The sequence below is a fragment of the Bison bison genome, unplaced genomic scaffold (assembly GCF_000754665.1).
Source record: "Bison bison bison isolate TAMUID 2011002044 unplaced genomic scaffold, Bison_UMD1.0 scf7180017864341, whole genome shotgun sequence".
Taxonomy (NCBI): Eukaryota; Metazoa; Chordata; class Mammalia; order Artiodactyla; family Bovidae; genus Bison; species Bison bison.
In genome coordinates this window covers 5298452-5303878 of record NW_011494913.1, presented here as the reverse complement: position 1 = coordinate 5303878, position 5427 = coordinate 5298452, and the positions used below count along the sequence as shown (strand labels likewise).

The 5427-nt window shown below is 52.6% G+C and overlaps 1 protein-coding gene across 7 annotated transcripts in view; it reads left to right on the top strand.

Annotated features, from left to right (window-relative positions):
- ARHGAP22 (Rho GTPase activating protein 22) overlaps positions 1-5427 on the top strand; it is a 182082-nt gene that overhangs the window by 46568 nt on the left and 130087 nt on the right. The window lies entirely within an intron of this gene.

Sequence of the window (5427 nt, the reverse complement as noted above, 5' to 3'; positions counted from 1 at the left end):
TGCCTTCAGCTCAAAACAATCACTATGCCAGAGTAGCATATTTTGGGGTGGTGATCCCCTCTAACAGCTCACTCTGTTCTTTCATCCAGCTTCAGTCCCACCTCTGGCCTCCCAGCCTGACTTCGATGCCTCTGCCTTAACCCTCTCATTTCCCGTTATACTTGCTGAGACGAAAGACGCTGGTATCTGGGGGTCTCTGTTCCCCCTTTACTTCTGCCAGGGCAGTTATGTGCCTTTTATGTCCACACCCCAGTGGCTCGCCCAAGGTGGACACCCAGGAGGCCCCGTAAGCTCCATGGATGGAGAAATGAAGACTAAGCCCAGCTGAACCTGTGGGCGCACACTGTATGGGAGTGAGGGCCGTGCATTTTGGGGGCCGCCTGCCTCCTGCTCCCCCTCGCTGAAGACCAGCACCAGCTGAATCAAGAGCCAGAGCCAGGAAAGGCCAATGAAAATAACTGTTAACAATGTGATCTTTTATATTGATGTTTTTAAAGCATTAAAGTCATCATTACGGGAAAAATAATCCAAACTTTCTAGAACCTCCTCACAGTTATATTAGAATTAACACTTCTTACTTTGGGGGTTTTTCCTCCTTGTTCTTCACCTTCCAGGCCCCAAAGTGAGACCCATTAAGGGGGCCTTGCTGGGTCTCTAGACCCCTCAGGCGGAGAGCTTAGCAAAGAACAGACGACCAAGTGGAGCCCAGAAAGAAGCTAAATAACAGGTTTAAAAAAAAAATTTAAGGTAGAGAGCACTCAGGAACCATCCTGTAATAAATCATTGGAGGCTCTCAGACAGCTGGGAACCTCAGGAGGCCCCCTTGCCCTTGGTGGCAAATTGCATTAACTTTATGAAACCGTCTCGGCTGCCCCCCTCCGGAGCGCCCCTTCCATTACCTCTCCTCCCTCTGCTCCATCAATCTTTCGGCCTCGATACTTACCCTTTAAATCAATTCAGCTCTGAGAGCCGTCTTGCTGTTTCCACAGCCTGGCTTTAAAATCCCATTGACTTTTATAAATCAATTGTGTTTTAGTTCAAGTTCAGCCACTCCTCCATGCTCTCGGGACTGCAGTGGCAGAGCTGCAGATGGAAAAACGGGGCACTAATGCCCTGGCAGCTGCTAAGGCCAGTGCTGCCACAGCCTAGGCAGAAGGCCCTAAAAAGAGTGAGGTGCGCCGGTGCGGATCTCATCAAGAGGCCCTGGGCTGAGGATCGTCTGCAGTAATTTCTTGAAGAGGTGTTCCCAAGGGCCACCACTGAGGGGATGGGGACCAGCGCCAGGAAGGGGAGGGTGGGCTGCAAAGCCCAGTTAAGCGGGTATCAGCCTGAGCCCCTGGGGAACTTTGAATTGTGCCTCTTATGCCTCCTAGAGGTTTCAAACTAGAACAAGACTGCAGGGGCTTTCAAGCTCCCACACCCAGGAGTCTTTGGCCAAGGGCTAGGGAGTGAGGGGGTGTAAATTTCTGAGCACTTCCGGTTCTCTCAGTGCCTGCTCAGAATGGCCCCAATAACCCAAGGACCGTCTCCAAAACAGGCCAGCAGCCCTGAAAAATCACCCGGGGAAAGCTGTTGGAAATAAGGGGGCATCAAAGCAGGAAGAAGGAGTCAAGGGAACTTGAGCGGAGCTCTGGCATTATCCGCTGGGTCAGGCGTCTTCCGTGTGTTCTCAGCCATTTCCAAGATGCCCCAGTTGCCAGGTACTCTTGTGGCAACACTGGGGGAGTGAGTGACTCACATGCTCTCCAAGCCTCTCTCTCACGTGAAATGGGAGGGAGCACAAAGGCTGGAGTAGCAGGCCCACCGGAGGGGCCATCTACCGAGGGTCCCTCTGACCTGATCCCATGGAAGGTCCGCAGAGGAGCCAGAATCACGCTTCCACGAAGGATCATCTGTTCAGCCCGGAAATTCCGAGTAGCAGAGGCTGGGAGACTGTTTGTGTTGTGGCCCACAGCTTAGTGAGGCGCTTGCTGCAGACAAATATGCATAAACATTTATCCAACTCATGACATTTTAATTGCTATCTTAGATCTCCTGAGGATTCAGCTCCCTCTCAAGAGCTCTCTCTTTTAAAGTTTTTTTTTTTTGATTTATGGAAGCCATGCACACATTCTTTCCTGCATAAAACTACAGTACTACAGTTCCATCCTCTCCTCCACGACCGTAGTCGCTGTTACAGGTGTGACGTGTTCCTTCTATATAAATGCATGTACCCACTGAGTATACCTTGTGGTGTCTTCTGTTTAAAGGGTTGTGTTTTTCTTCCGTTTTCACATAGTTTTATACTTTGTGTATTGTTCTGTGATTTGCCCTCTTCTACTGCTATACTAGAATTTAAGTAAATATTAAAGAAGGAGAGGGGAGATGGAAGGGTTGGGGATACATCTTAAGAGTGGCCAGGAAGTCCTCACTGAGAAAATGGCATTTGAGTGAAGGACAAAGGGGCTGGGAGGAAGCCCTGCAGGCCCGGGGACAGCAGGCGCGCGGCTGGAAGGATTACACGGCGATCGTGAACCATCCCTGTGAGATGTCCCCCGGGCGGTTTAACAGGCGGTCCTGGAATCCCAGAGAAGGACCCGGGCAGAAGAAGACCTGGACTCATGACAGAATGGGGGCATCTGAGGCAGCCTGGGCGGTAGCAGGACTTTCAGGGAGAAGAGAAGGAACTGAAGTCAGAGCAGGGTGGGCAGGTGGCAAGAGGCACGGGTGTGCCAGGCAGTTGGCTCTGCAGAGCGAGAGGAAGAGCTTCAGGAAGAGGGTGATCAGTGGGGACTGAGCACCAGAGGATCTTGGAGGCTGAGAGTCAGAACCAGACTGTTGGATTTGATCAGAGCAGTTTCAGGAGAGGACAGACTGTCCAAATGCAGAGGATTAGCAGGGACTGAGGGGTGAAGGAGGAGAGGCTGGAACTGTGGTCGGCCTTCTCAAGAGATGCTTGTCAGTGAGAATAGGTGGCAGCGTCAGCCCAGCATGCATGCTGATCTGAGCCAAGAGGTAGCGAATGCCACACCCGTTCCTTCCAAATCAGAGCCCCCTTCTTCTGAGGTGGGGCCCAGTACTGCTCATCCTTCAAGGCTTAGCCTGGGTGCCCCTTCTGCAGGCGGCTCTGCTGATGTCTGCAGCAGAAAGGTGCCCCTTCAGTTAAGTGTCTGCAGCCTGTGCCTGTCCACACGGCCTGTGGCTCTTTCATCTCCATGTGGTTGTTCATTGTGGCTGATTTCCCCTGCCAGCCTCGGGACTCCGGGGGAACGCAAGCAACCTGGGCTTCTGCCCCATACCTGGAAGAGTTCTGCAGATTTGGAAGGCATGGATGAACGAGTCATTGAAGGAATGATTGTGCTCGTGAGCTGGAGAGCCAGACCCTGAGGCGGGCAGAAAGCACCCTCCTCCTCCTCCTCAGGTCATGAACCTGCTCCTGGGCCAGAAGTTCCCCTTGCTTCTGGAACCTTAGAATGTCAGAGCTGTTTGACTTGAAATCTCAGCTTAAATGTTTGCAGAATTGAATGGCTTGATTCAAGGAAGTGCTGAAGACCAGCACAGTGGTTATTAATAAATCATAACAGCAATTATTTTCCTTTCAAGCGGCTCTGTGGGCCTTATAAGTAGTATCTGTGTGATTGAGTGGCTGGAGGACAACCCAGGCTGGCTTGGCAGCCTAAGTAGCATCTGTAGCAAGCGCCTCCCTGGTGAGCTGCGGGGAGGGCGCTGGCCTCTCCTCTGCTCCACGAGAGCCCTGCTCCTGCCGAGTAGAGTTGAATCTGTAAATCAACTGTACTTCACTTTTTAAAAAAGAGAGTAAGCCAAAGTAGCCCATGATGTTTGACAACCATGTCTGACATCCATTACCTGCCTGGCATGGTGATGAGAGCCACATGCAGAACTCGATGAGACATCATGTCCTTCCCTCCCTTCCCCTTCAATCTAGAGGGACAGAGAGGCAACCACACAGATTATTACCAGCCACAGATCTCATATCCTGGTAGGGGAGGGAATGACTGTCTAGAAGAGATCAGAAGGGACGTTCTGTGGAGTTGGATATTGAAGATCACCATTCCTACGTGGCTCAATAGGTAAAGAATTTGCCTGCCAATGCAGGAGTTACAGGAGACACAGGTTTGAACCTTGTGTCAGGACAATCCCCTGGAAGAAGAAATGGCAACCCATTCCAGTTTTCTTGCCTGGAAACTTCCATGTACAGAGGAGCCTGGCAGGCTACAGTCCGTGGGGTCACAAAGAGTCAGATACAATTGAGCACAGCACAGCAGTGGCATGCGGCCGAAGCCAGGGGCTGAGTGGGCGAGGGATGCAAGAAAGGCCTGGGTCAGTGGGATGGACAGAGGTCAGCTAGGCTTAGGGAGCTGCAGTCACTAGAGTAATGAGAGAAGCTTAGACAGACAGACACACACACACAATCACAGGTGCAGTGCAGTAGTCGTGGGTTGGGGGGACCATGCATTCCAATCCCAAGTCAGGATCTATGGTCTAAAGATTACAAATGTGATTACAAGTGTGATTACATTTGGACTCAGAGTTGTTCCTCCAAAGTCCAGGTTGGCCTTCCTAGTGACCCCTGCAGCAATATCCTTGATACTCGCCAGAGAGAGAGAGAAGAGGAGCTCTGCCTGAGACAAGAGTCAGGGAGGTAGGGGAGGGGCAAGAAATCAGTCACCGTGAAAGGCAGTACCAACTCTGGCAGAGTGCTGCCCAGTGGCATGCGCAGGGCAGAAGAGCTCACAGGCCCTCCAAGGCTCTGAGGGAGGGGGGCAGCCCCTTTGTCCCGCCAGGGAGCCATCAACCAGCCACAGCAGGCAAGCGCAGCAGAGGTCTGGCTGGCCAGGCCCAGCCGCCGAGATGGTCTCAGGGAAGCAGCGAGGGGGTTTGCCAGTGTGGGTGGGGGCTTCTGGGCAGTGGTGGTGCCTCCAGAGGAGGGGCACCATGCGGAATCCAGGGAGGGAGTCTGCTGGGGCCAGCTCCCTTGGAGCCTGAGTGACAGGAACCCTGCTGGAAGGTGAGCTCCAGTGGGACCCAGATGGTTATGCTTCGTATTTCGGTGCTTGTTTCTTAATACCTGTGACAGCGACTGGCACATATAGATACTGTATGAATATTAGTTGCTGAATTGACGAGTGAGTCATTGAGCACATGGAAAGATGGGTAGATGGATGAATGGATGGATGGATGAGCAAGCCTGGGGAAATGGAGAATCTGGGGTCCCACAGACACAGCAGAAACTAACCAGGAAGCAGGCTGTGTGCTCCCCAAGGTGCATGACCTTTGGCTACAGTGTTAAGGCACCCCAGCCCTTGCCCCTTGCAACCTGAGGAGGAGGCGGGCCAAGCATGGTCACGCCCTGCTGGCTGAAGCTCCCTTAACAGTGGTTACTGGGAGGCTGGGATGCCAGAGTGGGGCAAGGACTGACCAAGGCCT